Source organism: Lissotriton helveticus, chromosome 1_1 (assembly GCF_964261635.1).
Source record: "Lissotriton helveticus chromosome 1_1, aLisHel1.1, whole genome shotgun sequence".
In the NCBI taxonomy this organism is placed as follows: domain Eukaryota; kingdom Metazoa; phylum Chordata; class Amphibia; order Caudata; family Salamandridae; genus Lissotriton; species Lissotriton helveticus.
The window spans coordinates 1,104,006,994-1,104,027,576 of record NC_136057.1 but is presented as its reverse complement, the minus strand read 5'-3'; the positions used below and the strand labels follow the sequence as shown (position 1 = coordinate 1,104,027,576).

The following is a 20,583-nucleotide window of genomic DNA, read 5'->3' as shown; positions in this document are numbered from 1 at the left end:
CACCATCTGCCAAGCTAAGTGCAGCACACCCACCCCTCTGACCCAGACAGATCCGTTCCTAGAAACTAGGGCACCGGTATAACACCCATCGGACCCAGGGGAATGAGCTGTAGAATTTGTAGGTACGTCGGACATGTAACTTCTCTAAGCTCCTTAGACAAAAGTCGCAGAAACGGGGCCCACAGAGTAGCATATTCGGACCCCTTGCCATCCATATTCAAGTAGAGACGTTCCATCGCCAAGGCATGCCACAGGCGCATCAACCAGTCACGCACATTAGGGACGTCCGGGGAGCCCCAGCGCGCCAACAGGACCTGTCGTGCTGTCAGTAGTCCTAGTGCAATTAGTCGTCCTAGCAGCGTGCGCAGAGGGAAACAAGAGGGATGTGGGAGGCCCAGCAGTGTGTGCTCAGGGAGCCTAGGCAATGTGATCTGGAACGCAGCATCTAGTTCATCAAGAACCGTTTTCCAGTATCGTTCTAGCTTAAGGCAGCGCCATAACAAATGCAGGAGATTACCCGACATACCGCACCCCCTCCAGCAGAGACTAGATTTAGCCTTGTCCCAGGATGCAACGCGCGGTGGTGTATAGTACCAGTATGTCGCAAGTTTGTAGGCCGACTCCGTACCCGCCGTGTTAGCAGTAGTGTGATGCGCACGATAGAATACCCGTTCCCACTCTCTCTGTGAGAGTATACGCCCCAGCTCTACTTCCCAACGCACTTGCGCCTTTGTACGCTGCCGCCGCGGGTCACGCAAAATCATGGCATATAGTTCAGAGATAAGGCTCCAATCATCTTTTTTGCGTAGGAGCCATTGCTCGAAAGCCGTGAGGGAGCGCGACATCAACGCCACATTAGCTGGATGCGTCACCCAGTGTGCCACCTGTGCGTAAGAAAAACCATCCGACACGTCCAGTAGGGAATGTTCCGACCGTAGCTCCGAAAAGGGGACAAGCCCCTCCAGATCAAAAAGCATACCCGCCCTCTTACAACCCTTCTCCCGCCAACGGTGGAAGACCGGCGATGCACGGCCAGGGGGGAAGGCGGGGTTGTCTACAATCGGCGTCATGGGTGAAGGGAAGGTCGTCCAACCCTTACGGAGTGCTAATTGATCCCACGCCTTGAGTGTTGGGGATGTCACCGGCGAGGAGTATAGCCCCCACGCCCTATCTTTGCGAGGCAGCCAGAGTTCCCGCCAGATGTTGCAACCTGCCACAGTCTGCTCCATGAACAGCCAATGCTTACTCGATTCAGACCTGTTCCATTCAACCATGAAGCGAAGGCAGGAGGCCTGAAAATAGGCCGTGACATGGGGGAAGCCCAAACCGCCAACTGCTTTCGGGAGTGTGGTCGTTGCAAACGCTGCCCGGGGACGCTTGTTGTCCCAGAAAAACCTATTTAACAAGCCCTGGAGTTTCTTCAGAGCACCCCTCGGTGGTGTGAGGGGCAGCATTTGAAAAACGTAAAGTATTCTGGGCAGAAGAGTCATTTTAATAGCCGCCAACCTGCCAAACCAGGCCAGGTTGAGGCGCGACCATGCGGCGATAGATTTGCTAGTTTGTTCTATCAGTTTGGTGTAGTTTAAGGAAAGCGTCTGGGACACAGTCGAAGCAAGGCGGATGCCCAGGTACGTGATGTCAGACTGCGTCCAGCGGAAGACAAAATCACGCTGCAGGTCAGCCACGTCCTCCGGCGGGACGGAGATGTTTAAGATTTCAGATTTGGTCAAATTAACCTTAAAGCCCGCCGCGTCATGGAAAGCCCGAATCTCCGCAGAGAGGCAGCGTAAAGAGGCAGCGGGGTTCTGTAGAGCCAGAATAACATCATCAGCGTACAGACTGATTTTATGCTCGTCAGCTCCAAATCGAATGCTCACAATGTCGGGGTGGGACCTGACACGCTGGGCAAAGCGCTCTATATAAAACGCAAATAGGAGCCGCGAGAGGGGGCACCCCTGCCGCGTCCCCCTGGTGATAGAAAATGGTTCCGACCTACAGCCATTGACACGCACGACCGCCTTCGGAGACGCATATAGGGCCTGAATCCAGCGCAAGAAATTACCCTTAAGACCAAAAGCCTGCAATACTCGGAAAAGGAACCCCCACTCAACCCTGTCAAAGGCCTTCTCCGCGTCGATGGATAAGAGGAAGACCTGGGTCTTTGCGCGGTGGACTCCCTCCAGCAGGTGCAGCAATCTCTTAGAGTTGTCACTACCCTGGCGGGTAGGAACGAAGCCCGACTGGTCCGGTTCAACCACTCCATCCAGGAGAGGGCTAAGCCGTGCCGCAAGGATGCCCGCAAAGAGCTTGACATCGACGTTGAGGAGGGAGATTGTCCGGTAAGAACTACAATCAGCGGGGTCCTTGCCAGGCTTAAGTATGACCGTTATGGCGGCATCAGACATAGAGGGCGTGACCGAGCCCGTGTCCAGGAATGAGTTAAAGAGGCGGGTCAAAAACGGAGCCAGTTCCCGGCAAAAAGTTTTATAAAAAAGTGCTGAGAAGCCATCGGGCCTGGGGGATTTAGCCAACTTTAGTCGGGCAATGGCAGAGGTAACCTCCTCCACGCGGATCTCCACGTTCAGGTCCTCAACAGCATTCTCAAATAAGGGCGTAATGCCAGCCGCCTCAATGTACCGGTCACCATCTACGGGCGGTGTACCCTCCTTTGTGTACAAGGTTTGGTAAAAATGGCGGAAGGCCGCCACGATCTTGGAGTCAGTGGTACGTGACACGGATTGGTGGTCGCGGATTTCCGTGATGGCATGGGATTGGGCCTGAGCCCGCAAAAGATGTGCAAGCATTTTACCCCCCTTGTCCCCACTCAGGTAGAACTTGTGACGCAGGCACAGCAGTGCGTATTCCGCCCTGTCGAGATCCAGATGCTTCAGCATGCGCCTCTTGGTCTCGAGCTCCCTCCAAACCCTGCGAGCCCCAGTACGTTTATGGACAGATTCCAAGCCCCTCACTTCCCCCTCCAGCTCCTCTCTTTTATCTCTGCGAAGCTTGGCATACGTGGGTGCTAAAGCAATAAAGTCCCACCTAACCACCAGCTTCAGTGCCTCCCAAACAGATGCTATCGCCGTGTCGCCAATTGGGTTCTCGGCGAAGTAATGTGTGATAGTGTCCCTAATCTTCGCCACTACAGAGTCAGCTTTAAGCATGGAGTCGCGCAGCCGCCAACCAGCTGAGGGAGGTCGCATGCCGCATAGGGTAATCTTGACCGTCAGGGGCGCATGATCCAAAAGGGATCGAGGGGCAATGTCCGCGTCTCGGAGGTAGGGCAGCAGTGCTGAAGAAGCCAGAAAGTGGTCAAGGCGCGCGTATGTCTGGTGTGCGGCCGAGTAATATGTCTACCAGATGGGTTAAAACCTTACAACGCAGCCGGGAGCTGAAAAGGAGGGCAACTCCGTTCTTCTTAGCCGGGCCCGAGGACCACAACTGAAGTGGGAATCTCCTGTCTTGCATTCGACGCTCATCCTTGTGGAGGAGGTGCGTCTCCTGCAAGAGGCAAACATCTCCTCCAGATTGCTCAAGGAGGGACGGGACAGCAGAGCGTTTCACTGGATTGTTTAGCCCCTGGACATTGAGGCTCACCACTTTCAGCTCCCTAGCCAACCCACTCCAACCAGATCAGCATCGCATGCTCTCCAGAGCAATTCCAGGGCAAAGCACAGCCGAACCACATGCCTTGCGTACACACCAATCGGCATGAAGGGAAGTAGCAAAGATGCACATTCATACACAAGCGGCAGAGATCTGATGCGGAGTCCCCCCCCTGCCCCCCCCAACACACACACCGAACCCCCCCCCACAACAGAACCAAACAGGAGCAGAAAAGAACAAAGTGAGATACAGAAGTTCGTAATACAGGCCACAAAGCCAAGGGGAATAGGTACCAGTCCACAGTCTTCCAATTACCGATACGGGACTCACTCATCCAGTAGGACGTACTAGAGTACCTTCAGGGGATGCCCCCCTCCGACTCCGGCAATGTACCCTCCCGGGCCTCACGGCACCTCCGGAACATCATCTGGTGTCGCCTCCGTAACCAGAGCCATGGAGGCTACAGCTGCACCCCTCTCCTGGAGACATACTGAGGGATCAGGCCCTTTCTTGGGTACAGAGCAGCCCACTTTCTGCCAATCCGCCGAGCGGCTCCGTCGCCTGAAGGTACCACTACCGCCAGCAGACTCTGTCTCCGTGTGTTCTATACCGAGGAGGTCCATGGCAGCTGTGAGCGAACGAATCTGAATCAGTTTTTTTTGCCAGCGGAAAATGAGTCGGAATGGATGACCCCACGAATATGCGATGTTGCGATCTCGCAGATGTGACGTGACCGGTTTGAAGTCCCTACGTTTCTGCAGCGTGGACGCCGCCAGATCTTGGAAAAGCACTGGATTATGCCCACGGAACTGCAGAGGGACGACCTCACGCGCCATCCTGAGGATGCGTTCCTTCAGTTGAAAATCATGCACGCAAACAAGGATGTCCGTGGTGGTGCCTGTGTGCCCTTAGGCAGACCTACACAATGCACTCTGTCCATACGAATATCCGACACCTCCTCATCCTGCAGGATCTGCTTAAAGAGGGCCTCGACATACTCAAGCAAATCCGCTCCCTCACCCTTCCACGGCACCGCTCTGATTCGGATATTGTTGCGGCGGGACCGGTTCCTCAAATCCTCTGCATGTGCCTGAAGGTCGAGGTTCTGCTCGGTCAGCCTGATGACGTCCTGCTGCAGCTGATGTATGTCACCCCCTGTCTCAAGATCGTGCTCTTCCAGCGTGGCTACTCGCTCTCCTATGTCATCTACGTCCCTTCGAACCTCCCGCAGGTCCGCGGCCAGCTGAATACACAACCCCGCAATGTCCTCCTTGATTGCCGCAAAAGGTTCCAGCATAAATGCTTTGGTCGCATGCTCCTCCGCCTGACTCCGACCCGGGGTCTTATCAGCTACCAGGGACACGGCCTGCACTGTACTCTTCGGCAAGCTATCCTTGCCCTCCTTGCCCGGGTTATCTTTCTTCAGCCTAGCCGCCGCCATGGCAGATCACAGGGGGGCCCTCCTTCTTAAGACGCCCCGAGCCAGGGGAGACCGCCGCACTACCCGCACAGCAAGGCCCAGGCGCCCACGAGTCCAGCTAGGCCTCACATCAGCCACACGTGCCGCACTTCACTATAAGGCCTCCGAGCTCGGCACCACCCGGGCAGAGAGGCCGACACCGGCAGTCCTTTGCTTCAATGGGGCACTCCACAGGACCAACCGGCACCCAGTCGATCAATGTTCAGGGCCGAAGCGCTGAAGGAGACAGCGCGGGGGTGGGGGCACAGCGCGCTCCGACCAGGGCCCACCAGCACAAGCGATGGAGGCCTCCGTAGGCCCCAAAGGTCCGGGCTCCGGGCGAGCAGCTCAACACCACCGTGTGTAGGGCAGCGCAGCCGGGGGACACCTCTCACGCACCTGAATGGCTGAGTACAGTTCCAGCCCCCACCGGCAGGGAGAACTCGGCATCCAAGCCCTGAAGAGCCGCTACGATCCGCGGCCGGTCTTTTATGGGGCGGGCCGCCCCCATGTCCAAGGTCGCCGGCACTGGCACCCGCTGCAGCGCCCACTGGGCGGCGGTCCGTCACCCACTCCGCTCCTCCCCTCAGATTCGTCCGGGCCGCACAGGCCCAGAAACCGCGGCCTCACGTAGTCCGCCGGGCCGGGGAATGCGCTCTTCCCCCACTGGGCGCTCAGTTCACTCTACTCGACCGGGGCGCCACCACAGAGCGCCGTCTGGGTCCGCCCCCCTCTCCGGTCACCTCTCGAGTCGCCGATGGGGTCCAAGGAATCTCCTCGTCCAGCGTCCTCACTCAGGAAGGCCCCGCGGCAGCCCCGCGCACATGCCGGAGATCGCCACGCTGCGGGCCGCACCAAGAGCCGCTCCCAGTTCGCCGTCAGGCGGAAGGCTGTGCGCCGGTAACAGGGCACACCGCCTCGAGGAGAGGTAGAGGCACACAGACGTCGGGAACCGGGCTCCGGAAAGGGTGTTTTACAACGCTAAGAACGGCCAGGCGTCGGAGGGACACAAAAGCACGTCCTACGCCGCCGCCATCTTGGCCACGCCCCCTTAATTTTTTTTAAATTAAAGAACAGCTCAATCGCATGATGCATAATGGTACATTTAACTCTACATTTCAGGTCCAAATGGGTGGTTATTGTGGCCAGTGGCCACAAATGGTTGCTAAGCTAATTTTTTTTATTCTACACCAAGGTTTGAGGCAAGAACCCAACCCTTGTTATTCTCATTCTCAACTCTCAGGAATAGTCACCACCTTTTCGGGAGAGAAATTGTACAAAGAATGGGTGGAACATTCAACACCGTCTGCAGTAAAACAACATGTTTCCCTCCTGTCAGACGACATGGACCTATCTGATTTCTTTTTGGGTCCAAAGTCTCCGTGTTCTAGAAGATTCATTTATGCCACTTATAATGAAATTTGGATATACAACAAATGGAAGCACATGCACATTTAAGACAAATTGATCAAGATAATTTAGATAAAGTACTTGCTGATGTTGATAATAGCATTAATACGTTGGCTTCTTGCATTTACAGTTTGAATAACATTGTGTCGTCTGTTATCGATATTATGCAAAATGGCATGTCTTTTTTATACCAGGGGCAAAGTCAGCTTAGATCTATCCTGCAGTTTAATTGGACACTTCAGGTCCTAAGAAATTGCCACATGCCATGGCGTCACTTAAATTCTACGCAACTATTCTTGCCTTTCAACCTCACACATAAACAGCGACACATGGCCTAAAAGGATGCCACATACACAATGTTACATATCGAGAAGTTAGAACAATTGCCCTTTACTGTAGCTGAAACACACACACTTCGCAGTATGGTCAATTCATGGCGTAATATCTTTGCCAGTTTCCACATTCCAGTTCACATCTTGCATGAAACATTTCCCGGGAGATAGATATGAAGCCCTGAGTGGGAGCTGTATTCACAAATTGTGGTCACTTCCTTTTGACTACCTATGTGAACAGGCGGACAAAGAGGCATTCCTTACTGGAACTGAATGCAACTCTTCTGTCCGCCACTCACTCATTTGCAAACGCGTTACCATGCATGTAACACTTTGGTAGTGAATTTGACCTGTTTTCTAAAAGGAATACCTACCCCTTCAATTCTCCCTCTTAACACTGTCCTTTCCAATGGAAGTAATTAATGTTAAGCAACCAAGATTATTGTGCAATGAAAACAGGAATCCCATATGTCCTTTATGTTTCCCAGATAGTGACCTGCTGAAATGACATGCTTTTCCTTCCAACGCACACAGTTGTTCTTTTTTAAAGATTCTTTTTATTGAAATAAAACATCAGCAAAGAACTCAATAGAGAGGATCGTTCAAAACTGCAGACTCTACATCAGGGGGTTCCAGGATAGACAATAAGTACAATTGAAAAGGAACTTCACGGGGAGGGGGGATCATCCTGCGCAGCATTACAGGGTGGTGTACAAATCTCTTCTCTGTGACGATTCCTAAGACCCCAGACCAGCGACCACTTTCTGGGGCATCCCCTTGCAAGATACACCGTTTTCTCCCTAAACATGCACCAATCCAAGTTGCTTTCCCACGTTTCCAGAACGCACGCAGTTTTTGATTGTTTGTTATGGCCTTCCAGTCCAACTTTCAAGGCAGACATGAACAAGCTTAGCCGACCCAAACCCTTATTGTTTCAAAAGGATGTGGCATTAACATCTGCCTGAGAAACCTTTCAACTGCAGGGTGCAAGGACATCCAGCGAAATACAGTCACTATCAAGCACCACTCTTCCACTGCATTTCTGCGAGCTTGGCCATCACATTTTTAATGCTTCCAATACTGCAGTTTTAGCACACTTTTTAAAACAATCAGAACTGGGGTAGTTAGTACCTTCCAGAAAGTCTTCAAAGTGATACCAGCCCTAACACATTTCCATTGTTTTTAGGGGCATACCCTTGGTGCTATTCCTCATCTGCAGCATTTGGTTCTATTTTTGCTACTCCACAATGGGTGTTCCATTTCGAAGCCTGCTAGTAATGGGCTACCACTGGTCCAGCTGTGCCATGAGAAAATGGCACGATTCTTTGGAGTACCTCTGCTCCAGGAACTAAACACTGACTCTTCATTGTCATTCCGACTGCCTGGTTTACCTGCATACAGCTTGTGTTTAATTGCCTGGGATACAGAATTGAGATTTATCTGCCGGGAAACATCCTTTACAACGCAACTTTTACCACGCAGTGCCTTTACGACGCAACTTTTACAACGCAAACCATTACAACGCATTGTGCTGGGGGGCGCTCTAGGATAGGGAATAGGTTTAATTTACTGTCCAACACCTTCCCTACTATCCACGGGGACTGGAGTTGGAATAGTAAATTAAACTATTCACTATTCAGCGCCCCAAACCACTATGTGTTGTAATGGTATGCGTTGTAAAAACCGCGTTGTAAAAGCATGCGATGTAAAAGCATGCGTTGTAATGTCATACATCCTTATCTGCCACTCTTTTTTATGGTCATATTATATGATTATACACAAATAAAATATTGTACTGTAATGGATTGTGTAATTTGATTTATAAGTAATTTTTTATTAAAAAATTTGGATACAATTGCACATTTGGGTATTTTATTGTTGTGTTTTCTCCATATTTTGCATATTTTTCTTTTATTGTACATCTATGTTTAGTTCAATAAAGTTGATTGCCTAGGATTGTTACTTTTCATACATTTATTTCCCTGTCCTAGGAATCATTTTATTCATGGTTCAGGGGGGGTCCTTGTTTTTTTCAATTGTGTCCCCTCGAGTGGACATTTGATGTTTGCCGTGCACTGCAATTGCCTGTTCCTATTGACATGAAGCGGTTGATGAATCTGATAATGAAGGTACCATACATCAAACTTTTAATATGTTTTTGTATTTTCAAAAACAAAAATCCCAAAGCGGGATTTTGTTGTACAAAATACAAAAACTAATGACTCCCACACCTGGGGGAGAGGAGTTGGCCTAACCGTTTGGGCGGTCGACCTTGAATCTGGGGAACCGCGTTCGAGTCTCTGCAATTACGCTGAACATTACTGTGGTTCTGGGCAAATCACTTAATCTCCCTGTGCCTAACAAAAATAAATGTGTCCTCATGTAATGCAAGTGGTGCTATGTAAAGCGTTCTGATACCCGATACCGGGTCAAGTTCGCGCTATATAAAACTCTGTAAAAAAAAAGATGGGAGTTGTCTCCCATGGTGTAGGGGTAATTTTTCAGTTTTCGCTGCCTCTTACTACCAGGTTATACCTCGTGGTAAGGGACACTGAAAACTGGCCATTTGACGGCCCATTGTACATCGGGTAGGCGCTTGAATTGCCAAACCTCAGACACCCCTTACTCCATCTGGCTGTCAGAGGATGATGTCAGCGATGGAGATGGAGTGGTCTCCATCACTGACATACTCATGGTCAATGTAGGAAGCTGGCTCTGTATATACTATATCAAAGTGAGGTATAGTGCGCACAGAGTCCAGTAGAACCCCAAAGGTAGGCAGAGGTAAAAGTAGATAGCACCTTACTCTCTTGGCAGTGTGGTCAAGCAGTAAGGCTTTATCAGAGGGTAGTGTTAAGCATTTGTTGTACACACTCAATCAGCAAATTATATCACACACTCAAAGACTGAACTTCAGACCAATTGATTTTGTATAAAAATATTCTTTTAATTATTTTATTTCCTAGAACCAAGCAAGCCTGGCACAGGTAAGTGATAACTACTTTTCAGTAATAATACAGTTTTGAATTGCAGGTGTATATATACTTTGGTTTGGTTACAGTTTGAATTACTGGTAATGCAATACAGTGGAATACTGTACATATACTTTGTATTGGCTTTTCAAAAGTAAGTCATGTGAATTACTTTTCAGATTAATTTTCTTACACACTGTAGTATACTTTGATACTACACTGGGACATTTCCCGTAAACAGGTAAGCAAAAGCGTTTTGGTTATTCGGTTACTGTGTTAAAGATTTTCATAGATTTTCCAACTCCACACTTAGAAACTTTTCACAGAAATGTTATCCTATGGAGGAAAACAGTGTTATTGTTTCAAAGATAAGTATTCGGTTGTGGGAGTTGGTATTCTGGGGCTAGACTCAGAGGTCTCCCAGGGTCAAGTATGCACTCTTGTTACACCCTCAGTGGGACTAGGGCAGCCGGGTGCAGAGTGCTGAGGCCCAATGTTATCCCAATGGGGGGTAGGGGGCCTCCGGTTGGTGGCTGCCTACGGGGATGCCACGAGGTTGTGGGAGCAAAGCTCCTGGACTTAAGCTCAGGGCAAAGGGGGGTTTAAAACAGCACCAAAGGTGCACCCTCCGCGGCACTGGGATGGCCGGGTGCAGAGTGCTGTTTTGGCTTCGGATGCCCTGTTACTTTCAATAGGGTTTCTCCGGTGTGAAAACACACTGCAGGCTCGGGACGAAGGTCTTCTGGGTGCGACAACCAGTTTGGATGCGGGAGGTTGGCTAGACACCGCTGGTTGGGCCATCCAAGGCTCGGGGGCGTCGGGTGCAGGGGTGTCTTTTAGGGTCAGATCTTCTTACCAGCTCCTAGTTGAGGTTGGGCGGACCTTCTGGATTTAGGCTGTAGGCGTCAGCTGGGGGATTGAGGCAGGTCAGGGATGTCTCGACTCCAGGTCAGGATCGCTGGGGAGACCTCCTCATGTTGTTGGGCCACTCGAACTCGGGCCGTGTGCGTCAGGTGCAGAGTGGTGCAGACTTGCGGATTTCGAAGGAGCTGGAGTCTGTGGGTGTATAAATCCCGTGTTCACCGGAGACAAAGTCTTTTCTTTGGAAGGCAGGGCAGGTCCTCGGGGTTCTTGAGGTTGCTAGCTTCAGGACACACTGGAGTTTCGCTTCTGTAGGTTCGAGGTGGGGACAGGCTGGTAGGGCTGGGGCCAAGTCAGTGGGTGTCCTCCTCTTCTTAGTTTCGGCATGGCTGTTCGGTCCTTTTTCTTTTCTTCTTGTAGTTTCTTGTCTGAGGAGGCAAGGTTCGGGGGTGCCCCTAAATACTGGATTTAGGGGCGTTATAGGTAAGTAACGGTTGGGACCAATGAATCCCTTCCTTGAGGTGGGCACACCCCCTATTATGTCACCCTCCAGAGCAGGGCATATGCCTCACTCTGGTTGGCTAGGGTCCCCATCTGTAAGATGGCAGGGACTGGGAGTTGGGCTTCACCTCGCCTCCCCCACCCTGAGGGGTGGGGTTGGCAAAGGTGGGCACACCTCTCTTCCTTACTAGGGCTTCCTGCTGATTCTCCTGCCCAAAGTGGTGGTCAGAAGCGGTGGGGACAAGTTCCTAAAAGAAGCAACAGGCTTGAGGAAGCTCACAAAGGCGGAATGACAGCACCCCACTTGCAATGTCTAAGAATTAACTAAGACACTGTAGGGGTACAGGGCTCATGCACCTGTCCCCTGACCACTGGTATAGTGCACCCAGCTAGAGGGGTGACAGACCTATGCCAGGGCAGTGGGTGGTAGGCATAGCACACAGGGATGTGTGCAATGTCGATTCTTCACTTTGTTCTGCTCCAAAACACGCAACCGGCAAAGTCAGTGTGTGAGTGTAAAGGTACAGGATCTCTAAGGGTGGCACAATCAGTGCTGCAGCCCTTAGAGGCCTTCCTTGGTCGCAGTGCCCTGAGTACCTTGGGTACCATTTACCAGGGGCTGATCTGTGGCCAGATAGTGCCAATTGGGGTTTGTCTTCAATGCAGTTTTAGGGAAAGAACATAGGCCCTGGGTACCTGTTTGGCAGTAGCCCAGGGCACACTCAGTCAAAGTACATGAGCAGTTCATCAAAAGGTGGGGGGTGGGGCAAACATGTAGAAAGAGAGTATTTTCTCACAGTCTGCCATTCTGCAAATCAGGTGTGCAGAACTTCAGTTTGGCAGAGAGGGTACTCCGTTGTCGTTGCGATGGTGTACCCTCTCCGCCAAACTCTTAATCAGCCCCAAAGTTACTTTGCCGTCTCATCGAGATACTGTGACCTCACTCACCATGTTCACAGCAAGCAATGCTAATCAATTTGCTGCCAATTACCTCCCATGAGTGCCTTGGCAGAACGACTGGGACACAGCCACGGCTCGTGCAGGGCATTACACCGGGCGGTGACGTCAGGCAGAGGAGGGGCAGGGTGGGGGGTTGTACAAAAGGGGGTGGTGATGGACGGGGTATCTGAATCAATCAAACACTCACACCCAGTCAAAAGATCTGGGTTTAATCCATCACCGTTCTTTAGCCCACTCTGCCACCCCAGTTCAGACATGGCTATATGCAAATCAGTCTGACCCTGTGCCTCATGGGAACAGTCCAGCCCGAACTGCCAAGCCAGGGTGGGGGGTTGTAAAATGCGGGATATAGACGATGTCAGGTAAGTACCGGAAAAAATAAAACGAATTTCTTTGCGCGCGCTGCATCACCAAATGTGATGCAGCGCGCGCAACAAAATTATTATTATTTTTTTTTAGTACTTACCTGACATCGTCTATATCCCGCAATATTACAACCCCCCACCCTGCCCCTCCTCTGCCTGACGTCACCGCCTGGTGTAACGCCCTGCACGAGCCGTGGCTGCTGTGACACATAAATGAAAGATGTTTTCAACAGAGCTACTAGTTTGTACATATAAAAAAATAAAAGAATGCTTTGATGTGTGTGTGTGTGTGGGGGGGGGTGGCTAGGTAATTTGTTAGAAATATCTATTCTGCTAATGTGTCATTTAAGAAATGTTGTACTGCACTTACCTTCTTTACTTATGGGTTCAGTTTCACTTTGGAGTTTGGAATTATCCTGCTAGAGGATCCTGTCAACCGAGCTGTTTGGCAATTGCTGCTGAACACCTGAGAAGTATGTTTTTTTTCTGGTAGTGGGCTTCCAATTTCACAACAAACTACATTTGAAAGGCTCTTTGGCTCCCGTTCAATCTAGTGTTTGGCTGAATGAAAGAGACGAATGTCTAAAATTCACCTTCACTGCTGATAAAAAAGAACTAGACTTTCTTGACATAACTCTGTATGTGGAAAATAATAAGATGAAAACCAAGACATACTACAAACCAACGGCCAAGAACAGTTTATTATCATATAAAAGCTTCCATTCCAAACCATTAAGAGAGAACCTGCCATAAGGTCAATTTTTGAGACTAAATCGTAACTGCAGCAAACTAGAATATTATAAGACCCAAGCCAAAGATCTGACAATTAACCTGGCCAAAAGAGACTAGCCAAAGAAGAACATACAGAAGTGCCAGAAGAGAGCGAGACACCAACCACGAGAGTGTCTCCTGGACATTCTCCCTAAAGAAAATGAAGAAAATTCAATTACGATTGTTACAACCTACAATACAGCAACTAACGCAGTGAAGAAAATAATTAGTAAAAACTGGAAAATTATCACATCAGGGAACTTGAACTAGCAAAAACCTAGGTTTGCCAATCGCAGAACCAGAAATTTAATAGACTTATTGGTCCATACGCGACCCTAGATAAGAACTGCAGTTGGAAGCATTACGAGATCTTGAAACATGGTTCCAATAGCTGAACATTACCCTTGTGGTTCTTGTACCGTATGCAAATTAACATCAGCAACAAAAACTCTATCATTGTCTGAAGACCTACTCTGGACTCAACGCCAGCATACAAATTGTAACTCATCACATGTAATTTACATGATCACATGTCCCTGCGGAATTAAATACATCGGGATGACGTGTCGAAAAGCCAAAGTGAGAATTGGCGAGCATAAAAGTAACATCAACACAAAAAAGTAACTACAAAAATGAGCAAACACTTCCTTGATTTCAACCATAAAGCAGAAGAATTGGAATGGACAATCATAGAGATGCTAACCACCAAGGACAATAATGCAGAGAAAATCCTGTTCGAAAGAGAACAAAGATGGGTGGATCGTCTAAATACTAATAGTGAAGGAATGAACGACGAAATACCGTGACATCAACTCTTTTGAAAGATGATATAAAGGGTCAAAGCACTATTATCTAAATCATCCAAACAACAAGTATGCCTCAACTAACGTCCTCTGGAATCAATAAAAAGTGCCAAGAAATATTACACCAGGAACAATACGTGCATTATGAACCATACCTATGATAAAGCACATACCTAATACTTGCGCTATACTGAGCAATATGTGGTCCCAGCAAATGTTGAGATTAATAACAACACCCTTCTATTTTTTGAATATTAGTGACTTTTAGAAACTCCTTACCAACTCACAGTTGATGTGGTAAATACTCATTACACAATTAACCTTATTAGTCACACTAAAAATTATTTTTGTTTTTAATAAGTGTTACGAATTGACAAGAAGTCTTCTTTCTGAATGTCTAAAACCCCTATAATTTTTCTGCGGAGTCTCTTTTTAGTGTTGATAGGTGCCACTAACAGAAAAAGGACTCAGGAAACACCGCCCTCCACTTCCGGGGGCAGAGACAGCGCAATCAGGGAAGTCCCGTATAGCTGGTAAGAGCCATAACGCCGAGAGAGACACGAGGAAAATCCCAAGTAAGATTGGTACTAAAATGTAATAATTTTTACATTACAGGCAACGGAAAAACTTTCTCTTTAACCCCCGAAGGAAGCAAATTCCCAAGATTTTAGAGGTACGGTTTGGTTATTGGTCACTAATTTTTAAACGCAAGCATATATAATGACGTAGCATGCGTACTAATGAAACACGAAACATATTGCTCACATTATTGCGCAACTGAAGAAAAACATTTATAGAAACGTTTACAGAGAGGTACTGGTTTGTAAGTTTCTAATCGCGAACATTACGAGTAACGATGCACAAGTACTCGTAGATCAGGAATTACGCGCGAAACATATATCTTACCATTTACGTAATTCAACTCATGAACTCGTTTGGAAACACGTATATATATCAATAATGAAACACACTGTAGATATACACAAAAACAGTGAGTATCGGCATCAGTGGATGTCGGCATCAGAGCAAATAAATGACTACTGTATATGCGATGCCTAGCCTCATTGTGCAATGCGAAAACACATATATACCCATGTTTGAGTTATGAACATTGTAATTAGAGCTATGAAACATAGTAGAAATGATGTAAAAAGCATGAACCACGCATATTACCATTTAACATCTGTTGGCATAGTTACAACGCACATTTGAAGACGATGATAACTATATACAATCATAACGAAATTTCTTTTTAATGTATGGTGGAGATAAGATAAATTTGTATGCCTCAGTAGAATGTTCACAGTTTTTTTCACATTTAGATATCAAAACAAGTCACTTAATAAGTGGTTATACAGAAAAGAGAGTAATTATAGGGTTGAAAGGATAACATGAGATCAAGGGCCAGATGTAGGAAGCGTAATTCCGGTAGGTAACGGCCGAAATCCAACTAGAATTAGGCTACTGAGATGTAGGTGCCCATATTGCTAATTCGGTAATTTACCGATTCGGTATTTTAAGGAATCGGTAAATTAACGATTTCTTAAAATACCGAATCAGTAAATTACCGAATTAGCAATGTAGAGAGCACTCAAATGAGTGCTTTCCCCTTTTTGGGATTCGTTATTTACCACCAACTACAAGTTGGTGGTAAATAAAGAAAAAAAAAAAAAGCAATTTTATGCAAATTGCTTCAGTGCCATGTTGCAGACATACATGCCCTTAGGGCATGTATGTCTGCAACATGTGCACCCATACACAATTGAGGGGGGCAACAGGGTGTCAAAGTGACATCCTTCCACCCTTCAATGTTTCCCCCAATTACTGAATTGGTATTTACAGATTCGGTAATTGATAGGAATGAATGGCAATTACCGAATCTGTAAATACCGATTCGATAATTACCGAAACTTACCGCTTCGGTAATTTTTTTCGGTAAAATTACCTACATCCCATTTGCCTGTTCTTAAATACGGAATCAGTATGATTCGGTATTTAAGAATTGGTAATCTGGGATTACCTACATCTGGCCCAAGTTATTTTCTCAATTTCAGGTACTACTGGCCTCAATAGAAAGAGGGTGGAGAACTGAATCACCTCTGTGCTACACAAATCATGTGAGTACACTTTTTAATTTCCATCTCGGTCCTGAAGAAAGCCCCATAGACCCGGCTGGGCACAGTGGGACTGAAACATGTTGGCCAACCGTTATGTATATAGGTGTTACGATCCCCTGAGCGCCTCAAGAGGGAGAAACAGACTGTGTGCCCCTGAGGTACGGAAAACAACTACATGTGCCAGAATGCCTAGCGCCTACTGATGGGCGGTGCTATATAGGAGGAAACTTCCTGTTTGCCTCGTCGGATATTCTTGCTTCATAGACCGAGTATTAGCTTTCTCTCTGACCGGGAGTTCATTGTTCATCTGTCCACAGGATTGCCGTCTGGATCTCCGTACGGCTCGCGGCTGAATTGTGTATCAGCAATTCCGCCGGTTTGTTTCTACCGCGCCTGCATTCCTCCGTTGGCGAGCCTTCTTGTATCGGCTCATGCGGAGGAATCTTTGTTCCTTTATTGGGAGTTTACCGCGTCTGAGTTCCTCCGTTGGCGAGCCTTCTTGCATCGGCTCATGCGGAGGACTCTTGGTGCCTTTGGTGGGAGCTTACAGCGTCTGCGTTCCTCCGTTGGCGAGCCTTCTTGCATCAGCTCATGCGGAGGACCGTTGTTTCTGAAAAGTTCTGATTTCATCTTTGCCCTCTGTTGGTGAGTGTCATTTCCGAGGTTCTTGCAGAGGACGAAATCCAGCCATATACCCTCATCGTCTTACCAGGCTTGGTAAGAGTATTTCCTGTCGTTCGAGTCTGCGTCTTGCGACTCCGGCTGGGAATCATAGTGAAAATACATTGCCTCAAGTACCAGCTGAGTTATCGGAAGAAATCCTATTTCAGTGGCTCAGGTACTGTGACTTTATTTTCTCTCAACAGGGTGAAGTAACAATTTATTATAATTATTCTTATTCAACGTGTACCAAAGAAACACGGGGCTGACAAGACGCTATACTAGACCTTCCCCTCTACTCGCAGGTACTATCACACAAGTGTCCAAAACATACATAGTCAAGAGATTATATGATAGAGTGGAAGGGCTGTTATCTTTGTGTGTTACAGGGGGACATAGCTACATTCGTATCCTTCTCGGGATTGGATGATAAAGAGGTGCCATAACCTTCCATGCTGTGACCTTAGTTTCCTTTACAGGTAGATGTTATTACTGGTGGGTTGTTGTGGTTGTGAATTATTTGGTGTGTAGAAACAGGTACCAATGGTCTTGTTGTTTGTCTTTCAGATCTCCCTCCCTGCTGTCCCCTTCCTTCCCTGCGGTTTTTGCCCTCGCTTGATCCTTCCTTAACCCATGGCTATTACAGCAATCTGGGTTTGGATAGATCAGGGGGTGGCCTTCTTTTAACATCACACTGATCCTGAGGACTGAGAGGATAACAGAATATCCGACCCAAGTAATACTTCCTCCTGGTCAGTGGTTGTTAAAATGGCCTCTCTTGATGACGTGTTAGCCGCCCTAGTGCTGGTACAGTCGGAGTTGCTTTCCTCCAGGCAGGAGACAACGGAATTACGTAACAGACTTGATACAATTCAGAGGAATCCATTTAATGCAGGGGCATCGAGTACCACCCCTCCTAGTCTGGTGGTGGTGGAGATACCTGTCTCTATCCCTTTAGCTAACCCTGAACGCTTTAAAGGGGATGCAGGCTCAGTTCAGGTCTTTCTCACGCAGGTTATGTTGCATTTTTCTTGTAAGCCTCGATCCTTTCCCACCAATCAGGCAAAGGTTGCGTTCCTCATTTCATACTTAGCGGGGGACGCAGCCCAGTGGGCGGTTCCTTTGATTCAAAGAGATGACCCTGTCATTCATGATTGGGAAGCCTTTAGGGACGAATTCACAAAGGTGTTCGATCGAAGGGCGGACTCTTACACCGCTGATAAAGAATTGTTGGGGCTCCGACAAGGTACACAGGACATCTTGACTTATCTGAATTCATTTCGGAGGCTGGTGACGGAGACTAAGTGGCCTGAGGCCAAACAAGCCTCTCTGTTTCACCAGGGATTGAATGATGTTATGAAAGATATCATTGCGCAGATCGATCCTCAGCCGGTTGCGTGTGAGGATTTAATTAATCTGGTTCTGCGTTTGGACCATAGATTAAGGGAACGCAAAGGTGATTCTAAGACCAAGAGCAGAACAATCCCTTCATATGGGCTTTCGAAGGCGGTTGACACTAACACAGCCTCTGGCTCTGAACCCATGGATGTGGGGGCGGTTAGAGCCGCTTTAACTTCGACCGAGAAAGAGCTGCGTCGTAAAAACGGGCTCTGTCTCTACTGCGGCAAGAAAGGTCATTTTGTTAGGGAATGCCCTCTTAAACCCAAGATGTCTAGGTTCCGTCCTACCAGAGGCGTTTCAGCCGCAATAGAGGAGCCATCGTAAAACTAGAGGACTCCAAGGTGAACGAAGGGGTTCCTTGGAGTCAGGCTTGCATCCATTCCTTGTTGAAGAATGTTGTGGGGGCGCAACATCTGTTTATTGAAGTAATGTTATCCATACAGGGTACATGGATTACCATGCATGCTATGGTGGACTCGGGGGCCACAGGCATGTTCATGGATATGACCGAGGCAAAAAGAGTAGGGATACACTTGATTCCTAGACACACTTGCGATGAGATATATGCGGTGGATGGGAGAAAATTGGAACTAGGCCCCATCAGTTATCATACGGATGAAACAGAAATGCTGTTCGGGTGCCATAAAGAAAGGGTCATGTTCAACATACTCAAAGCCCCACAGTATGGTATCATATTAGGCATCCCTTGGTTGAAACGTCACAACCCGGACATAGATTGGGATACAGGTACCATCAATATGAACTCCTCATACTGTTGGGAACATTGCTACGAGGTTAACAAGAGACCCTCTTCCGCTTTGGCTTGCGGAGAGTGTGTGGCCACTGCAGCTGAAAAGGATGTGCTTTTGCCTGAGGTCTATGTAGAATACAAAGGGGTCTTCGACGAAGTTCAAGCTGAGGTGCTCCCTCCACATAGGCAATATGATTGTCAAATTGACCTTGTCCCTGGGGCTGTGGTTCCCAGTGGACGTTTGTACGCATTAACTGAACCTGAGAACGTGCATCTGAGGGCCTATCTGGATAAGCTATTGGGACTGGGTTTCATTCGTCCTTCCAAATCCCCGGCTGCCTCCCCTCTGTTCTTCATTCCTAAAGCGAATGGGGAATTGAGGGCGTGTGTGGACTTCAGGGCGCTAAACGCTGTGACAGTTAAAAACAGGGATCCCCTTCCTCTGATCAATGTATTATTGGACCAGGTGAAGTCAGCCACTATCTACACCAAGTTGGATTTAAAAGGCGCGTATCATCTGGTAAGAATGAGAAAAGGGGACGAATGGAAAACCGCCTTTAAGACTCGGTACGGTCTCTATGAGTATCTGGTCATGCCGTTCGGGCCTTGTAATGCCCCGGCGGCTTTCCAGTACTTCCTAAATGAGGTGCTGCGAGAAATACTGGACCACTACGTTATCGTCTACATAGATGACATCCTCATCTACTCCGAGTCCGAGGAACTGCACGTCCATCATGTCAAGTCAGTCTTGCATCTCCTGCAGAAGCATAGCCTCTACTGCAAATTGAGCAAATGCGACTTTCACGTATCTACTGAGAGATGTCCGAAAGAAAGATCAGAGCGGTGAAAGATTGGCCTGTTCCACAGAACGTGAAAGACGTTTAATGCTTCATCGGTTTTGCCAACTTTTACCGGTGGTTCATTAAGCAGTTCTCTCAGGTGGTGGCTCCCATCACACATTTGTTGAGGAAGGCACAGCCGTTTGTATGGAATCAGGGGGCTCATGAAGCCTTTGAAGCATTGAAGAAAGCCTTCGTGTCTGCGCCTGTATTAGCTCATCCCAATCCTGACAAACCCTTTATTGTCGAGGCGGATGCCTCTGATGTGGCGCTCGGTGCTCTCCTTTCGCAAAGACATGAGCTAACCGGTCAACTTCATCCTGTGGCATATCTGTCTCGGAAGTTGAACTGGGCCGAAACCAATTACTGTATCGCTGAAAAGGAGCTCTTGGCGATTAAGGTCGCGTTCACTGAATGGAGACATTTCTTGATGGGGGCCAAACACATGGTCACTGTATATACCGACCACAGAAATCTACAGTTTATGACTGCTGCAAGACACCTCACTCCGAGGCAACTTAGATGGATGCTGTTCTTTTCGGAGTTTCATTTCATTATAACCTTCCGTCCGAGGGTGGAGAACAGGAAGGCTGATGCCCTGACACACCAATCATCCCTTAAGTCCTCTGAAACCGGTGTGGAAACTGCTATCATCGATCCAGCCAAGATGGTATGTGTTATACAGCCGGATGCGTTTCTACAAGGAGTCCGTAAGGGTGTGAACACCTTTTACTGGAAGAACTGGTTGCGCAGTCATAAGGAATGGCAAGTTAAG

At 48.2% G+C, this 20,583-nt stretch overlaps 1 protein-coding gene across 6 annotated transcripts in view; it reads right to left on the bottom strand.

Annotated features, from left to right (window-relative positions):
- LOC144772229 (uncharacterized) overlaps window positions 1–20,583 on the bottom strand; it is a 98,400-nt gene that overhangs the window by 63,580 nt on the left and 14,237 nt on the right. The window lies entirely within an intron of this gene.